At 43.9% G+C, this 20,717-nt stretch overlaps 1 protein-coding gene across 2 annotated transcripts in view; it reads left to right on the forward strand.

Moving 5' to 3' along the window:
* Window positions 1-20,717, forward strand: part of LOC137352270 (ubiquitin carboxyl-terminal hydrolase 48-like) — a 33,734-nt gene that overhangs the window by 4,620 nt on the left and 8,397 nt on the right. The window lies entirely within an intron of this gene.

Raw genomic sequence — 20,717 nt, forward strand, 5'->3', positions numbered from 1 at the left:
TATTTAATCAGATGTAAGGATCATTCTGACAAAAATAACAGTTCCAATTGCTTTTGATGTACTTCAGTTACTGATGGCAAACTGCCAGCTTTAAAGATAATGCAGTTACAATCCTCAACTCTGATTCTGGCTTAGATTTTGACCTTCATTCTTAAGTCTGAGCGCATAGAGGATACTCTTTGGGTATGGTCTTTCTGAGCTGCATCATTCCAATTTGTAGGTTTTGTTGCTGGCATTTTCAGGGGACAATGTGCAAAGTGTTTTTGAGTGTATGACACAGATGGACAGGAAATTACCAATTGGCCCATCCATCTACTGTAGAGTTACAACTAATCACGACCCTCAATACTCTGCACCTACCAGCAGCTGCGTGACCTGGCAGAGGCAAAGGAGGAGAGTTATAAAAAAAAAATGCTCGGTCAAAACAGCCATGGGAAATTCATTTTCATTGGCCCCCCTGAAAACGATCAAAGATGAGTTCCAGGAAGGAAGTCACCATGAGGTACATCCCATCTTTTGTATTTGGTGTTATCAGCCGCCTCCAGGAATGTGTCCAGCTCCCTTTTGAACGTTTGCTGCGAGTCTGCTGTCATAGCATAAGCCGAGAATTTATTCCAAAGATCTGCGACTCTGCAAAAAGAGTCTCCTGACCTCTAACCTAGTTCCGTACTTCAGCACATGCCCCTTCGTTCTTTTTAGCTGAGACTTATGCACCTTAATACCTAGGTGTCTTTTCCATTTTGCATACTTCAATTCACACATTTGCATTAGCCATTTTCACATATCAGTACATTTATCTGTATTAAATTCTGTGTTCTATGCTCTATGTTCTAAATGTCCCCTGTAAGACTTGGCATCATTCCTTCATTGCATATAGATCAGATTTGTAACCTTTTTTCCTCACGCAGGGTACTGCTGCTGGCACAAATCCTCATGACATTTGCGATCTTACAGACATGACCCAATGCCTTCATTAAGATGTAGATAAGGTGCCGTAGCATAGTGGTAATTTTACTGCACTAGTAATTCAGGGATCTGGACTAATGATCCGGACGCAAGTTCAAATCCTACCACAGCAGCTGTAGAATTCAAATTAAGTCTTTAAATTAAAAAATCTGAAAAAAAAAGCTGCTATCAGTAATGCTGACCATGAAATTACCAGGTTCACTCATGTCCTTTAGGAAAGAAAATCTGCTATCCTTACCTGGTCTGGCCTATATATGTGACTTGAGCCACAGCTGTGAGGTTGATTCTTAACTGCCCTCTGAAATGACCTATCAAACTGCTACGAGAAAGTCTAATAAAACCAGATAGATCACCAGTATTGATCTAGGAATGGGCATAGACACTGGGTCAAAATCCTGGAACACCCTTCCTATAACAGCACTATGGGCACAGAAGGCAGCTCACCACCACCTTCGAGGGCAGTTAGGGATAGCCAATAAATGCTGGCATTGCCACATCAGTTACTTCATTTTAAAAAAAAATTGTTTAACGGTGCTAAAACAGAACCTGCAGGGCTCTACTAGTATTAATAACCATGTAGAACCACTATTAATGACAACCCTCTGTCTACCAAAAAGTTCAGGATTTGTCTTCCAATCCCACAGCACTGTATACAGGATATCCCTCATGATTGTTCCCAGTACCGTTCCAATAATTGTCAAGCTAATTGGCCTAGAATTTCATGGTTTTGACTTGTTCCCTTTTTTGAATATAAAATCCGCAATATTTAAGTCCTCATTAGATATGGGAGCAATGCCTGAGGACTGGAAATTGCAAATGTTCGAGAAAGGGAAGAGAGAGGAACGGGACAATAACAGCCTAATGTTGGGGAATCTTTGAGACAAAAATCTGGGATAAAATTAAGCAACACGTGGAAAAGAATTGGTTAATAAATGAAAGCCAGCATGGATTTGTGAAAGTATTTGATTAATTTGATTCACTTCTTTGAAATAAAGAAGTGAGTTGGTGAAGGCAGTGTAGTTGATGCGTAAATGGGCTTTAAAGAGGTAAAAGAACAAAACAGTACCTCCTCCCTCACCACTGAATTTCCTGAGTTACCTACTCTGTCACAACAGTAGTCGAGCTGGAGTCTGCACGGGCATGGGAAAGTGCAAGGGCATGGAACTATTGCAAAGCTCTTTCCAAGAGCTGGCACAAGCACGATGGGCCAAATGACCTCCCCTGCCGTTTTGGTCATTTGCTTAAATTAATACTTGGAACAGCTTGTTTAGTCTGAACGGTGACATTTTAGCTTTTCCCCCCAACATTCTTGTCTTGACAGCAATAAGTAGCTTCTATAAGCAGAACAAGACTCCTGTGATCTAAAACTCTGCACCCTTTTATGTGCCATGTGTTGCCCCCAATTCATTTAATTCACTGACAGTCAATTGGCGGTGTCCATTATGTTTTCTTGTCTGTCTTGAAGGTTGTAATATGTGATTTTGCCAGACTAATATGCTAAAACTGCTTGATGAGATTTATTTATAAATTAATTAATACACAAACAAAGCAATATATGCAAGCTATCAGACAGTGCTTTAAAACAAAATTTGAAATCATTCTAATAACCTTTTTAGAATGGAATTCTTAATTTGTTAAATGATAATGTTGGAAGAATTAGTTTTATGATTTGGTACACAATTCAGCAATTTGCAATTTCCAGTGTGCCTGTAGGCAGTGCAAGTCTTGGTTCCTTCAGAGTATAGGTTTTCTGCCATAAAAACAGTAGGAGAATTCTTTAGTAGCTATCTGGTCTCAAGCCCTCTGTCAGAGTTGTCAGTCATTTCCACATTGCTGTTTATTGACTAAATATACTCTCGCAAAATTTAAGCATTTTCTGTAAATAGCCTTTTGATCAGTTATGCCAGGGTGGGGAAAATTGTTAGGCACTTTAGCCCCGCATTCACTGATACGGCCGTTATTGTTTCCAATATGTGTCCTTGATCTAGAGTCAGAAAATCAATGCATGTTTATCAAATTTGCAGGTGATGCTAAGCAGGGCAATGGATTTGAAGGCACTAGCAAAAATATTACAAAATGAGTTGGCAGAAAAATGGCAACTGAAATGTAATGCAGGCAAGTACTGCACATAGGAAGGAAAGTTGAGAGGCATATGCTTCCATGAATGCTGTTAAAATACCTAAGAATGGAAATTAAGGACACTTAGCCTTAGCAAGCTCAAAACTCAACCAGTGCAGTGCAGCAATGAACAAAGCCCTTGGAATATTGAACTTACATGAGTACAGAAGAGTTCAAGTGAGGAATTTGCAATCAAACTGCATATTTCTCTGGTCAGGCCACAGTTCAAGACTAGCTCTCGTCACCAAAAGATGAGGGAGACCTTCAAGCATTGGAGGCAGTGTTGCAAAGAGCCATAAAACTGATCCCATATGGTCTGAATTGTAAGAAAAATGGAATAAAATAGGATTCTTCAGTCCTGAAAGGAGGTATTGAAGAGGTGATCTTTTAAAGTACATGACACTCAATAGTCTGGAAAAGAAAGTGCAGAAAATTACTTTAAAAACTGTGAATACGGCAGGATGGGGGTTCCAATTAGTAGACGGCAAATTAAAGACAATATTGGACAAATCTTCACATTGTGATCAACACATGGAATAGACTTGCAGATAAAGCAGTAGAGTTGAAAAGATGCTGCAGTGGGAGGACATGAGTGTATTTCTGGATGAATCGCCTTAGATGAGATTAATGGTCTTCCTTGTCTGTAATCATCTTGCGAATAGGTCATGCTGCAAAGTAGCTTGAGCGATCTTTCTGTTAATTTTATTCTGTGCCTTGGATGCCATGGGCAGGGCACCTATGAGTGAACAACTCAAGCTGTTGGTCTTTGTTGTAAAAATATAGTTTCTTACAGTTTACAATGCTTGTGATATTAACTTTTCATTAGCTGTGTCTTTTTGTGTTAGTGTGGGGGAGTTATTAGGGCAGTTATTGCACATCTCTAGTTACCTTGAGTGCATTGAGAATAAACCATGTAATGTGGCACTGGAGCCATGGGTAGGCCAACAAGGTAGTACAAATTCTGTTGCCTGAACGACTGAACCAGTTGGGTTTTTATGCGGATCTTGTATCTTTCATGGTTGTTATTTTTCCTTATTGAGTTTAATTTCACAACTTGCCACGATTGGGCTTGAACTTCTGAGTTATTGCTGTAGTATAATTGCATTAGTAGTCTTTTTATTCCCTTTTATTTCAGGTAGATTTCATATTGTGCACAGTTCTATCTTTCTGGATGAGATGGTTCATTAAGTTGTGATAGAATAAATAAAGTAAACTTAAATTCAGTTTAAAATAATTTGTCATAAAGTAGATTTTGTGCATTGTCTCTAAGTTTTGGTGCAATACTATATCTGTCAGGTATGAGCCAATCAAAAGCTCCATGTAAAACTAAGTTATAAAGCAATCAATAAACAATCTCTAGTCACCACAGTCAAATGCCTGAAAAATACCTTTTTTAAAATGGTCATGTCCTAAAATATATTCCTAAAAATGAAATTTATAAACAATTCATGAGAAAAAAGAATCGCTAAGCTTATCATGTCTTTCATGCACAGCCTGATGTACCATACTGGGCCTTGTCAACACCTGACCACAGGTACCTTACCAGTAGATCTGCTCATGCATAGGCCAGCTGAAGCTTCACTTGCTCAGACCCTACACAAAGAATATGTTGAGACCAAATGGCTAAAAGAACATCCTATAAACCGGTCTCTGACTTTACCTTTGGCACCTGGTACAGACTTCAAAGCCCTATATTTCATAACCCCACACTCCATCCCTGACCCTACCCTCAGTTCCGAGCTTGTACACTTCTACTTGATCTTGGGTCTTTGCTCCTTGTATCTTAATAGATGAATATATATTTATAAGTCTGTCGGAAGACCTTACACAAATCAACGATTCTCGGAAGACCGCCATCATTAACAACGAGCTCAGTAGACTCAATGTGGACATTGCAGCACTTCAGGAGACTCGCCTCCCCGCGAGTGGCTCTCTAGCAGAGCAAGACTACACCTTCTTCTGGCAGGGCAGGGATCCTGAAGAACCAAGACAGCATGGAGTGGGCTTCGCCATCAGAAACTCCTTGCTCAGCATGATAGAGCCTCCCTCAAATGGCTCGGAACGCATACTGTCCATCCGACTGCTCACCACCTCTGGTCCAGTACACCTACTCAGCATCTATGCTCCAACACTCTGTTCCGCACCTGAAGCTAAAGACCAGTTCTATGAACAACTCCATAACATCATTAGCAGCATCCCCAACACCGAACACCTATTCCTGCTGGGGGACTTTAATGCCAGGGTTGGGGCCGACCATGACTCATGGGCCTCCTGCCTTGGGCGCTATGGCGTTGGAAGGATGAATGAGAACGGGCAGAGACTGCTTGAGTTGTGTACCTATCATAACCTCTGCATCACCAACTCGTTCTTTCACACTAAACCCTGTCACCAGGTTTCATGGAGGCACCCAAGATCACGTCGTTGGCACCAGCTAGACCTCATTGTCACAAGGCGAGCCGCCTTAAACAGTGTTCAAATCACACGCAGCTTCCACAGTGCGGACTGCGACACCGACCACTCCCTGGTGTGCAGCAAGGTTAGACTCAGACCAAAGAAGTTGCATCATTCCAAGCAGAAGGGCCACCCGCGCATCAACACGAGCAGAATTTCTCACCCACAGCTGTTACAAAAATTTCTAAATTCACTTGTAACAGCCCTTCAAAACACTCCCACAGGGGATGCTGAGACCAAGTGGGCCCACATCAGAGACGCCATCTATGAGTCAGCTTTGACCACCTACGGCAAAAGTGCGAAGAGAAATGCAGACTGGTTTCAATCTCATAATGAAGAGCTGGAACCTGTCATAGCCGCTAAGCGCATTGCACTTTTGAACTACAAGAAAGCCCCCAGCGATTTAACATCCGCAGCACTTAAAGCAGCCAGAAGTACTGCACAAAGAACAGCTAGGCGTTGCGCAAACGACTACTGGCAACACCTATGCAGTCATATTCAGCTGGCCTCAGACACCGGAAACATCAGAGGAATGTATGATGGCATGAAGAGAGCTCTTGGGCCAACCATCAAGAAGATCACCCCCCTCAAATCTAAATCGGGGGACATAATCACTGACCAACGCAAACAGATGGACCGCTGGGTTGAGCACTACCTAGAACTGTACTCCAGGGAGAATGCTGTCACTGAGACTGCCCTCAATGCAGCCCAGCCTCTACCAGTCATGGATGAGCTGGACATACAGCCAACCAAATCGGAACTCAGTGATGCCATTGATTCCCTAGCCAGCGGAAAAGCCCCTGGAAAGGACAGCATTACCCCTGAAATAATCAAGAGTGCCAAGCCTGCTATACTCTCAGCACTACATGAACTGCTATGCCTGTGCTGGGACGAGGGAGCAGTACCCCAGGACATGCGCGATGCCAACATCATCACCCTCTATAAAAACAAAGGTGACCGCGGTGACTGCAACAACTACCGTGGAATCTCCCTGCTCAGCATAGTGGGGAAAGTCTTTGCTCGAGTCGCTCTGAACAGGCTCCAGAAGCTGGCCGAGCGCGTCTACCCTGAGGCACAGTGTGGCTTTCGTGCAGAGAGATCGACTATTGACATGCTGTTCTCCCTTCGTCAGATACAGGAGAAATGCCGTGAACAACAGATGCCCCTCTACATTGCTTTCATTGATCTCACCAAAGCCTTTGACCTCGTCAGCAGACGTGGTCTCTTCAGACTACTAGAAAAGATCGGATGTCCACCAAAGCTACTAAGTATCATCACCTCATTCCATGACGATATGAAAGGCACAATTCAACATGGTGGCTCCTCATCAGAGCCCTTTCCTATCCTGAGTGGTGTGAAACAGGGCTGTGTTCTCGCACCCACACTTTTTGGGATTTTCTTCTCCCTGCTGCTTTCACATGCGTTCAAATCCTCTGAAGAAGGAATTTTTCTCCACACAAGATCAGGGGGCAGGTTGTTCAACCTTGCCCGTCTAAGAGCGAAGTCCAAAGTACGGAAAGTCCTCATCAGAGAACTCCTCTTTGCTGACGATGCTGCTTTAACATCTCACACTGAAGAATGCCTGCAGAGTCTCATCGACAGGTTTGCGTCTGCCTGCAATGAATTTGGCCTAACCATCAGCCTCAAGAAAACGAACATCATGGGGCAGGATGTCAGAAATGCTCCATCCATCAATATTGGCGACCACGCTCTGGAAGTGGTTCAAGAGTTCACCTACCTAGGCTCAACTATCACCAGTAACCTGTCTCTAGATGCAGAAATCAACAAGCGCATGGGTAAGGCTTCCACTGCTATGTTCAGACTGGCCAAGAGAGTGTGGGAAAATGGCGCACTGACACGGAACACAAAAGTCCGAGTGTATCAGGCCTGTGTCCTCAGTACCTTGCTCTACGGCAGCGAGGCCTGGACAACGTATGCCAGCCAAGAGCGACGTCTCAATTCATTCCATCTTCGCTGCCTTCGGAGAATACTTGGCATCAGGTGGCAGGACTATATCTCCAACACAGAAGTCCTTGAAGCGGGCAACATCCCCAGCTTATACACACTACTGAGTCAGCGGCGCTTGAGATGGCTTGGCCATGTGAGCCGCATGGAAGATGGCAGGATCCCCAAAGACACATTGTACAGCGAGCTCGCCACTGGTATCAGACCCACCGGCCGTCCATGTCTCCGTTATAAAGACGTCTGCAAACGCGACATGAAATCGTGTGACATTGATCACAAGTCGTGGGAGTCAGTTGCCAGCATTCGCCAGAGCTGGCGGGCAGCCATAAAGACAGGGCTAAATTGCGGCGAGTCGAAGAGACTTAGTAGTTGGCAGGAAAAAAGACAGAGGCGCAAGGGGAGAGCCAACTGTGCAACAGCCCCAACAAACAAATTTCTCTGCAGCACCTGTGGAAGAGCCTGTCACTCCAGAATTGGCCTTTATAGCCACTCCAGGCGCTGCTTCACAAACCACTGACCACCTCCAGGCGCGTATCCATTGTCTCTCGAGATAAGGAGGCCCAAAAGAAAAAGAAAGATATATTTATAAGCCCAGTGGTGCAGTCCAGTGTATATTGATTATTTTCCAACCAAATAAATCATTCAGATATGTGCTCTAGCTTCACTAATACATTCAAAGCAAGATTTTGATGAAATATTAAAATAGAGAATAATAAACTTTCATGTTGAGAGCTGTAATTTTGGAGAGAAATTGTATTATAACAGCTTGCATTTCAGTTGCACCTTTAAAGTAGTAAAGCATTTCAAGGCCCACATAAGTGATCAAACAAAATCTGACTCTGAACCGCATGAGGAGATATCTTGGCTAAAGAGGTAGCTTAAGGGAGGAGAGGCAGTGATTGAAAGAGGCAATTCAAGAGCTTATGGCCTAGGCAGCTGAAGGCACATCTAACAATGATGGGGCAAAAAAAAAAAATTGGGAATCTGCAAGAGACCAGAATTAGAGAAAATTGCAGAGATCTCGGAGGGTTATATGGCTGGAGGAGATTAGAGGTAGGAAGGGACGAGGCCATGAAGGGATTTAAAAGCAAAGAGAGCTTTAAAATTGAGGTGTTGCTGGATGGGTCTACACAGATGTAGATCTGTGAGCACAAACACGGGTGATGGTAAATTGAAGCTGTTGAGTATAGCTGGCATCTATCTTGGGAATGATCTTCAGATGGGTTCAGAGAAGATTGTGGTCCATTTACTGCCAAGGTAGATGGTTTTAAATCAGCATTCTCTACTTATTGCAACTTATATTTCTCAAGACAAATGTTTGCTGTTCAGTCAAATGTGTTAGGTTAACCTTAAGTAAAAATATTCCTGCTGCTGGTGTCCAATGGGGTTTGAAATATCTGAGTTCATGCATACTGACAAATTCAACAGTCCCATAATACAGGGATTCACACTCTAGATATGGCAGTATTTTGGAATTGTGGACATGATGCAAATGAAAGTCGTCAAACCAATAAGAATAACATTTGGTTCATTGTAGAAATTCGTCTACAAGTATTTTTCTTATTGATCATGACTTGTGTCGACTTCATGTGGAAAAGTGGGAAAGCAGGTAAAGTGCAGACAAGATCATTGATGGCTGAGAAAACAAGTCCACATTTGAGGCAGCTGAGTGTGCCATGGCAATGATAGAACTAGAGGAAGTAAGTTACTGATAGTTTGGATTATTGGCTGCATCTGTTTCTAAAAGCTAAAAATAGAATAATGAACAGTCAACATGGATTTCAAAAAGGAAAGTCTTGCTTGACTAACCTCATTGAGTTCTTTGAAGGGTTACAGCATATAGACTAGGGTAGTGCAGTAGATATAATATCTAGATTTTCAAAAGGCCTTTGATAAGGTACCATATAATAAGTCAGACTATGTGGAGTCGTGGGACAATGGGCTGAAAAAACAGTAGGGGTAAAGGTCTATTCGGAGTGGCAGTATATGAAGTGACATCCCACATGGATCAGTGCTGGCACCACTTGTTGAGAATTATATTTATATGAATGGTTTAGACTTTGGAATCAAAAACACAGTTCTTAAATTTGTGGACGACACCAAACTGGGAGGGATAGTTGACACTGAGGAGACCTGGAACAGATTACAAGAAGATATTAAACTTGCAGAATAGACATATTTGCAAATGAATTTCAACATTGATAACTGTGAGGCGTTAAGAAAAAAAGAAGCTAGATTTAGAAAATAAAAATCTAACGATTTACAAGGGTGACACCAGAACTGTGAAGTTGTACCCATCAGGGGTGGCGCAGTGGTTAGCACCGCAGCCTCACAGCTCCAGCGACCCGGGTTCAATTCTGGGTACTGCCTGTGTGGAGTTTGCAAGTTCTCCCTGTGTCTGTGTGGGTTTCCTCCGGGTGCTCCGGTTTCCTCCCACCACCAAAGACTTGCAGGTGATAGGTAAATTGGCCATTGTAAATTGCCCCTAGTGTAGGTAGGTGGTAGGGAATATGGGATTACTGTAGGGTTAGTATAAATGGGTGGTTCTTGGTCAGCACAGACTCGGTGGGCCGAAGGGCCTGTTTCAGTGCTGTATCTCTAAGTAAAATAAATAAAAATTATAAATCTGAACAGGATGGATCTCAGAGATGGCTGAGGGATGACCTAATAGAGGTCTTTAAAATTATGAAAGACTTTGATAGAGTGGACAGTGTGGTTCCACTTGTGGGGAACAGCAGAACTAACCAATACATCAATAGATCAGAACACCAATCTGACATAGTCACCAAGAAATCAAATAGGGAATTCAGAAGAAACCTCTTTACCCGGGAAGTGGTGGTCATGTGGAACTTGCTACCACAGGGAGTAGTTGAAGTACATTGTATAGATGTATTTAAGGGGAAGCTAGATAAGCATATGAGGGAGAAGGGAATAGAGGGTTCTGCTGATGGAGTTAGATGAAGAAGGATGGGAGGAGGCTCGATTGAAGCAAAAATGTTGGCATGAACTGGTTAGGCTGTATGTCCTGTTTCTGTGCTGTATATTCTATGTATTCCTATGCTTCATTTAAAGAATACAAAACAGGACAGAGAATATGGCCTTTTAAAAAAATCTTTAACTTAATACATCCCAAGATGCTTCACAGAGCATTATAAAGCTAAGTATGACACTGAGCTGCAAAAGGAGATACTCGGTCAAGTGACCAAAAGCTTGGTCAAAGAGGTAGGTTTTAAGGGGTGTCTTAAAGGAGGAAAGCAAGGTGGAGAAGCACAGAGGTATAGGGAGGATATTTCAAAGCTGGGGACCTAGGGAATTGAAGGCACGGCCACCAGTGGTGCAGCGATTAAAATCAAGGATGCACAAGAGGCCAGAATTAGAGGAGTGCAGATATCTTGGAGGGTTGTGGGGCTGGAGGAGATACGAACATACGAATTAGGAGCAGGTGTTGGCCACTCGCCCCTTCGAGCCTGCTCCGCCATTCAATAAGTTCATGACTGAACTGATTACTCCACCTTTCCACCTACCCGAATAACCTTCCACCTGCTTGCTTATCAAGAATCTATCCACCTCTGCCTTAAAAATATTCCAAGACTCTGCTTCCACAGCCTTTTGAGGAAGAGAATTCCAAAGACTCACGACCCTCTGAAAGAAAAAATTTCTCCTCATCTCTGTCTTAAATGGGCGACCCCTTATTTTTAAACAGTGACCCTGAGTTCCAGATTCTCCCACAAGGGGAAACATCCTTTCCACATCCACCCTTTCAAGACCCCTCAGGATCTTATATGTTTCAATCAAGTCACCTCTTACTCTTCTAAATTCCGGCGGATACAAGCCTCGCCTATCCAATCTTTCCTTGTAAGACAGCCCGCCCATTCCAGGTATTAGTCTAGTAAACCTTCTCTGTACTGCCTCCAACGCATTTACATCCTTCCTGAAATAAGGAGACCAGTACTGTACACAGTACCCCAGATGTGGTCTCACCAATGCCCTGTATAGCTGAAACATAATCTCCCTACTTTTGTATTCAATTCCCCTCATGATAAACGATAACATTCTATTAGCTTTCCTAATTAAGTGCTGTACCTGCATACTAACTTTTTGTGATTCATGCAGTAGGACACCCAGAATCCCTCTGCATCTCAGAGCTCTGCAATCTCTCACCACTGAGATAATATACTTTTTTATTCTTTCTGCCAAAGTGGACAATTTCCCACTTTCCCACGTTATGCTCCATTTGCCAGGTCTTTGCCCACTCACTTAACCTATCTATATCCCTTTGTAGCCCCCTTATGTCCTCTTCACAAGTTACTTTCCTGCCTATCTTTGTGTCATCAGCAAATTTAGCAAACATACCTTCGTTCCCTTCATCCAAGTCATTTATATAAATTGTAAAAAGTTGAGGCCCCAGCACAGATCCCTGTGGCACACCACTCGTTACATCTTGCCAACCAGCAAATGACCCATTTATGCTTACTGTCTCCTGTTAGCTAGCTAATCTTCTATCCATACCAATATGTTACCCCCTACACCATGAGCTTTTATTTTCCACAATAACCTTTGATATAGCACCGTATCAAATGCCTTCTGGAAATCTAAGTACAATACATCCGCCAGTTCCCCTTTATCCACAGCACATGTAACTCCATGAAAGAACTCCAATAAATTGGTTAAACATGATTTCCCTTTCACAAAACCATGTTAACTCTGCCTGATTAGCTTGAATTTTTCTAAATGCTCTGCTATAATGTCTTTAATAATAGCTTCCAACATTTTCCCTAAGACAGATGTTAAGCTAACTGGCTTGTAGTTTCCTGCTTTCTCTCTCCTTCCCTTTTTGAATAAAGGAGTTACATTCGCTATTTTCCAATCTGATGGGACCTTTCCAGAATCTAGGGAATTTTGGAAAATTAAAACTAACGCATCGACTATCTCACTAGCCACTTCTTTTAACACAATAGGATGATGTCCATCAGGACCCGGGGACTTGTTAGCCTGCAGCTCCAACAATTTGTTCAGTACCAATCCCTGGTGATTGTAACTTTCTTGAGTTCCTCCCTCCCTTCCATTTCCTGACTTACAGCTAATACTGGGATGTTTTATTTATTTAGAGATACAGCACTGAAACAGGCCGTTCGGCCCACCAAGTCTGTGCCGACCAAGAACCACCCATTTATACTAACCCTACAGTAATCCCATATTCCCTACCACCTACCTACACTAGGGGCAATTTACAATGGCCAATTTACCTACCACCTGTAAGTCTTTGGCGGTGGGAGGAAACCAGAGCACCCGGCAAAAACCCACGCGATCACAGGGAGAACTTGCAAACTCCGCACAGGCAGTACCCAGAATTGAACCCAGGTCCCTGGAGCTGTGAGGCTGCGGTGCTAGCCACTGTGCCGCCCACAAGATATGTCCTGCAGTGCAGCACTGAGGAAGTGCTACACTGGAAGTGTCAGCCTAGATTTTTGTGCTCTAGTCTTGAGTGGGGCTTGAACCCACAATCTCATGATTCAGAGACGATAGTGCTTCCAACTGAGCTAAAGCTGATACTTGTATCCTCAATAGAAGACCGATGCAAAATATCTGTTCAGTTCATCTACCATCTCCTTATTATCCATTATTAATTCCCCAGACTCACTTTCTATAGGACCAATGCTCACTTTGTGAACTCTTTTCTTTTTTAAATATCTATAGAAACTCTTACTATCTGTCTTTATATTTCTAGCTAGCTTTCTCTCGTACTCTAATTTTACCTTCCTTATCAAACTTTTAGCTGTTCTTTGCTGTTTTTTATATTCTGCCTGATTTTCTGACCAATTTCCCATCTTTACGCAATTATAGACTTTTTCTTTAAATTTTATACTATCTTTAACTGTTTGTTAACCACGGATAGCGGGTCCCACCCTTGGAATTTTTCTTTCTCGTTGAAATGTATCTATTCTGTGTATTCTGAAATACCCCCTTAAGTGTTCCACTGCATCTCTATTAACCTATCCCTTAACCTGATTTGCCAGTTTACTTTAGCTAGCTCTGTATTCATGTCCTCATAATTGCACTTACTTAAGTTTAAAATACTAGTCTTGGACTCACTCTTCTCTCCCTCAAACTGAATGTAAAATTCAATCAAATTATGATCGCTGCTACCTAGGGGCACTTTAACTACAAGGTCATTAATTAATCCTATCTCGTTGCACAATACCAGGTCGAGTATAGCCTGCTCTCTGGTTTGCTCCTGAATGTACTGTTCCAAGAAATTATTCCGAAAACATTCTATGTACTCCTCATCTAGGCTACCTCTGCCCATCTGGTTTTTCCAGTCTATATGTAGGTTAAAATCCCCCATAATTATCGCTGTACCTTTCTGATAAGCTGCCATTATTTCTTGCTTCATACCCCGTCCTACAGTGTGGTTAATGTTAGATGGCCTGTATGCCACTCCCACAAGTGACGTCTTGCCTTTATGATTTCTCATCTCTACACAAACTGCTTCTACATCCTGGTCTCCTGAACTTAGGTCATCCCTCTCTATTGCACTAATACCATCATTAATTAACAGAGCTACCCCTCCACCTTTTTCTAGCTTCCTGTCCTTCCTAAATGCCATGTACCCTTCAATATTCAGGTTCCAATCTATGTTGTCCTTCAGTCATTTCTCTGTAATGGCTTTCAGATCATATTTATTTCTATTTGCGCTCTCAGTTCATCTGTTTGTTTCGAATACTACGTGTATTCAGATACAGAGCGTTTAGTTTTGTCCTTTTATTATTTTTGTAACCTCTAGCCTTATCTGTTGATTTATTCTTAAATTTGTACGCTCTGTCCCTTCCTGTCACAGTCTGTTTATCATTTCCCATATTAATACCTTTCTCTCTTGCATTGTCTCTACTCCTTGATTTATCATATCTTCCCAAATTTGATCCCTTGCCCCCAGTATTCAGTTTAAAACCCTCTCTACTTCTCTAGTTTATGCGGCTCACTGGAACACCAGCCCCAGCACGGTTCAGGTATAGACCGTCCCAAGGGCCACCACTTTCCCCAGTACTGGTGCCAGTGCCCCATGAACCGGAACCCACTTTTACCACACCAGTCTTTGAGCCACGTATTAATTTCTCAAATCTTATTTGCCCTGTGCTAATTTACACGTGGCTCAGGTAATAATCCAGATATTATTACCTTTGAGGTAGTTCCTCATACTGACTATGCAGAACCTCTTTCCTTGTCCTGCCTATGTCGTTAGTACCTACATGGGCCACGACAACAGGATCCTCCCCTTTCAAGTTCCTCCCTGGCCCTGAGCAAATGTCCTGAACCCTGGCACCGGGCAGGCAACACAGCCATCTGGGTTCTCGCTCTTTCCTGCAGAGAACAGTGTCAATTCCTCTAACTATACGTTCTTAACTACCACTACATTACTTTTTTCTCCCTCCACTTGAATGGCTTCCTGTACCATGGTGCGGTTGCTCATCCATCCCTGCACCCTCCACTCTCATCCAAACAAGCTGAAAGAATCTCAAACCTGTTGGACAATTGCAAAGGCTGAGGCTCCTGCACTCCTGCCCTCTGGGCCACACTCTCCTGTCCCTGACCACTGAGCAGATCAGAAGACCCTATCCTAAGGGGTGTGGCCACCTCCTGGTACAAAATGTTCAGATAACTTTCCCCCTCCCTGATGTGTCGCAGTGTATGCAGCTTAAAGATGGGGAGGGATGAGACCATAAAGAGATTTCAACAAAGAAAATTTTAAAGTCAAGATGTTACTTGATTGGGAGCCAATGTAAGTCAGCGAGCACAGGGGTGATAGGTGAACGAGACTTAGTGCGAGTTAAGAAACGGGCACCAGAGTTTTGGATGGCAAGTTTACGGAGAGTAGAATGTGGGAGACCAGCCAGGAGTCAGTCATTTATGGCACAGAAGGAGGCCATTTGGCCCATCAAGTCCATGCAGTCAGTCCCACTCCCAGTATCCCTGCAGCTCTGCTGCATTGGAACAGTCAACTCTAGAAGTAACAAAGGTATGAATGAGGGTTTCAGCAGCAGATGAGCTGAGACGGGTGAAGTCAGGAGATGTTACGGAGGTGGAAATGGGGAGTGTTAATTATGGCACGCATGTGAGGTTGGAAGCTCATCTCTGGGTCAAATATGACACCCTGTTGTCAGGGAGAGGGTAGAGTCAGTAGCTGGGGAACGGAGTTTGGAGTGGGAACCAAAAATAATATTTAATTGGAGGAAATTTCTGCTCAGCCAGTACTGGATGTTCGATAAGCAGTCAGATAATTTAGCAACAGTGGAAGAATTGAGAGAAGTGATGATCATGTGGAGCTTAGTGCCATCAGCATGCATGTGAAAACTAACGCTGTGCTTTCCCATGATATTGCCAAGGGACAGTATATAGATGAGAAACAGGAGGGGGCCAAGGATAGATCCTTTGGGGCACTGGAGGTAATGCTGCGGGAGCAGGAAGAGAAGCCATTGCAAGTGTTTCTCTGGCCACGATTTGAAAGGTAAGAATGGAACCAGGTGAGAGCAATCCTAACCAGTTGGATGACAGTGGAGAGGTGTTCAGGAGGATGGTGTGCCCAACAGTGTCAAAGGCTGCAGGCAGGTCTAGAAGGACGAGGAGGAAAACTTTACCTCTGTCACAGTTCTCTCGGATGAGATTTGCGACTTTGATAAGAGCTGTTGCGGTACAGTGGCAGGGGCGGAAATCTGATTGGAGGAATTCACACATGGAGTTCCAGGAAAGATAGGAATGGATTTGAAAGGCGACAACAGGTTCAAGGACTTGAGAGGAAAGGGAGCTTGGAGATGGGTCGGTAGTTTGCAAGGGCAGTGGGGTCAGTAGTTTCTTTTGAAGAGAGGGATAATAGCAGATTTAAAGGAGAGGGGGACAAGACTTGAAGATAGAGAACTGTTTACAATGTTGGCTACCATGGAGACCAGGAGAGTAAGTTGGGTGATCAGTTTAGTGGGAATAGGATCGAGGGAACAGGAGGTGGGACTCATGGACATCAGGTGGGACTCATGGATAGGAAGATCTCAGAGAGGGCATGAGGGGAGTTAGAGAAATTAGAAAAAGATGCAAGTTTAGGGCGTTTAGGAAGTTTGACCAGGTGGGCTAGTGGAAGGGAGGGACACAACAGAGGCAGCTGATCAGATGGTCTCAATCTCAGTGAAAAAATAAGTACCTTTTATTTTTTGGAGTGCATGGGTGATTTGTTTAAGTACACGGCTCCTTTAAATTTTTTGCACGGCCACACGTGCGTGATAATTAAAAGAGGCGCAGCCCACGCTGGGACTTTGGAGTTGCTGTGCAGCTTAGAGGAAACATTGCTCCCATCTCCAACTTCTAATTTTTCAGGAGACCACTAAAACTAAAATGAACGAAACAATTCAACCCAAACTAGATGTAAAAATAAGAGTGTTTAAACTTTTTAAATGTTTTCAAAGTTTAGATAATGTACACTTTTCATTTCCTGCACTCAGCTCTCTGTCGTACCAGATGCAAAATAATCTTAAAATGCTTCGTTTCAGCTCCCTCTGAGAATGTACCAGTCCGACAGTGCATCAGCTTGTTAACTGACCTGTCAAAGAAACCGAGGGTCCTTGTTTAACTTAACCTGCAAAGGAACACACCATTCATTCAGAGCAATTACACCATCTAGCTTTCAGGGAGCCCACATCTGCGTTCTGGAGGTCACAACTACATTCTACTTTACATGATATGTTAAATGGTGTATCCTGTAACATACTGTGACTGGTATCATGGGAGGTTTGCTAATTTTAATAAATAGGTATGTTCAGATTTTTTTTAAAAACTGAGAATGTTAACCACATTTTGATGGCTCTTAAAAACGTATTTATCGCCCACCCCTAACACCCCTAATTTTAGTTGGTTCCAGGCAGAGTTCCTTGTCGGGTGAAAGAAAATACTGATCCTGACCCCACGGGTATGCAAAATCCTGGGATTGCAAGAGTCATGTGGATTGCAAACCCTAGTACCATAGTACTTTTTGCAATATCAAACTTTATACATCGGGGGAGGCAATGGCGTAGTGGTAGTGTCACTAGCCATTAGAGGCCTAGGCTAATGCATTGGGGACATGGGTTCGAATCCCACCATGGCAGATGGTGAACTTTGAATTCAATTAATAAAATCTGGAACTAAAAGCTAGTCTAACGGTGACCATGAAATTATTGTAAAAAAACCCATCTGGTTCACTAATGTCCTTTAGGGAAGGAAATCTACCATCCTTACCTGGCCTATGTGACTCCAGACTCACAGCAATGTGGTTGACTCTTAAATGCTGTCTGAAATGGCTTAGCAAGCCACTTAGTCGTATCATACCGCTACGAAGTCTAAGAAAAGGAATGAAACTGGATGGACTATCCGGCATCAACTGGAAACGACAATGGCAAATCCAGCCCTGTCGGCCCTGCAAAGTTCTCCTTACTAACATGGTGGGAGAGCTGTCCTACAGGCTAGTCAAGCAACAGCCTGACATTGTCTGTCAGGTATGATTCTGTGAGTTTGACTATGTCCCAGACACCACCATCACCGTCCCTGGGTAAGTCTACTCCCACCAGCAGGACAGACCCACCAGAGGTGGCAGCACAGTGTATACAGTCAGGAGGGAGTTGCTCTGGGAGTCCTTTAACATTGACTCTGGACCCCATGAATTTTCATGGCATCAGGTCAAACATGAGCAAGGAAGCTTCCTGCTCATTACCACCTACTGCTGCTCCTCGCTGATGCATCAGTGCTTCTCCATGTTGAGCACCACTTGGAAGAAGCACTGAGGGTAGCACAGAATGTTCTCTGGGTGGGGGACTTCAGTGTGCATCACCAAGAGAGGCTCGGTAGAACCTCTACTGACTGAACTGATCGAGTCTTAAAGGGCATAGCTGCTTGACTGGGTCTGCGGCAGGTGGTGAGGGAACCAACAGAGGGAGAAACCTACTTGGCCTCGTTCTCACTAGTCCGCCTGTCGCAGATGCATCTGTCCATGACAGTATTGGTAGGAGTGACCAGCTTGTGGAGACCCATTTTCACATTGAGGATACCCTCCATCGTGTTGTGAGGCACTATCACCATGCTAAATGGGATGGCTTTTGAACAGATTTAGCAACTCAAAACTGGGCATCCATGAAGCGCTGTGGATCATCAGCAGCAGAATTGTATTCAACCACAATCTGTAAGCTCATGGCCCAGCATATCCCCCACTCTACCATTACCATCAAGCCGGGGGACCAACCCTGGTTCAATGAAGAGTGCAGGAGGCTATGCCAGGAGCAGCACCAGGCATACCTAAAAATGAGTTGTCAGCCTGGTGAAGCTACAACACAGGACTACTTGCATGCCAACAGCAGAAGCAGCATGCGATAGACAGAGCTAAGCGATCCCACAACCAACAGATCAGATCTAAGCTCTGCAGTCCTGCCACATCCAGTCATGAATGGTGGTGGACAATTAAACATTTAACTGGAGGAGGTGGCTCCACAAAGATCCCCATCTTCAACGATGGGGGAGCCCAGCACATCAGTGCAAAAGACAAGGCTGAACCATTTGCATCCATCTTCAGCCAGAAGTGCTGAGTGGATGATCCATCTCGGCCTCCTCCTGAGGTCCCCAATATCAAAGGTGTCAGTCTGCAGCCAATCACTTCATGTGATTTCAAGAAATGGCTAAAGGCACTGCACACTGCAAAGGCTATGGGCCCTGACAACATTCTGGCAATAATACTTCAGACTTGTGCTCCAGAACTAGCTGTGCCCCTAGCCAAGCTCTTCCAGTACAGCTACAACACTGGCATCTACCCAGCAATGTGGAAAATTGTCCTATCCACAAAAAGCAGGACAAATCCAACCCGGCCAATTATTGCGCTTGCAGTCTACTCTCGATAATCAGCAAAGTGATGGAGGGGTTGTCGAAAGTGCTATCAAGCGACACTTGCTCAGCAATAACCTGCTCACTGAGGGTTCTGCCAGGGCCACTCCTGACCTCATTATAGCCTTGGTCCAAACATGGACAAAAGAGCTGAACTCTAGAGGTGAGGTGAGAGTGACTGCCCTTGACATCAAGACATCATTTGACAGAGTATGGCATCAAGAAGCCCTAGCAAAACAGGGGTCAATGGGATTTCGGGGAAAACTCTCTGCTGGTTGGGGGAAGTCATACCTAGCACAAAGGTAGTGGTTGTTGGAGGTCTCAGCTCCAGGACATCACTGCAGGAATTCCTCAGGGTAGTGTCCTAGGCCCAACCATCTTCAGCTGCTTCATCAATGACCTTCCTTCAATTATAAGGTCAGAAGTGGGGATGTGAGCTGCTGATTGCACAATGTTCATCATTCGCAACTCCTCAGGTACAGAAGCAGCCCGCGTCCAGATGCAGCAAGATCACTCTTGTGCTGATGTGTACGGCAAATGTTACTTGCCATTTAAGTGCCAGGCAATGGCCATCAAACAAGAGAGAATGTGACCATCTCCCCTTGCCATTCAGTGGCATTACTATTGCTGAATCTCCCACTATCAAAATCCTGGGAGTTACCATTGATCAGAAACTGAACTGTACCAGCCACATAAATACCGTGGCTACAAGAGCAGGTGAGAGACTGGGAATTCTGTGGCGAGTATGATGGAATAGTCTCCACTTGCCTGTGTGGGTGCAGCTTCAACAACACTCAAGAAGCTCGACACCATCCAGGATAAAGCAGCCTACTTGATTGGCACACCACCTACCACCTTCAACATTCAGTTCCTAAACCACCAATGCGCAGTGACAGCAGTGTGTACCATCTTCAAGATACACTGCAGCAATTCACCAAGGCTCCTTCGACAGCACCTTCCAAACCTGCGACTTCTACCACCTAGAAGGACAAGGGCAGCAGATACACGGGAACACCACCACCTGCAAGTTCTCCTCCAAGCCGCACGCCATCCTGACTTGGAACTATATCATCGTTCCTTCGCTGTCGCTGGGTCAAAGTCCTGGAACTCCCTTTCTAACAGCACTGTTTTTGTACCTATACCCAAGAACTGGAGCAGCTCAAGTAGGCAGCTCACCACCACCTTCTCAAGGGCACTTAGGGCTGGGCAATAAATGCTGGCCTAACCACATCCTATGAACGAATAAAAAAAAAATAGGAAATCTCCATTGTCCCATGTCTAGTGAGTTAGTTTGGTGTCTCAATCAGTAAGAAAACACTTTTGTAATATAT

This window comes from Heterodontus francisci, chromosome 37 (genome assembly GCF_036365525.1).
Source record: "Heterodontus francisci isolate sHetFra1 chromosome 37, sHetFra1.hap1, whole genome shotgun sequence".
Taxonomy (NCBI): domain Eukaryota; kingdom Metazoa; phylum Chordata; class Chondrichthyes; order Heterodontiformes; family Heterodontidae; genus Heterodontus; species Heterodontus francisci.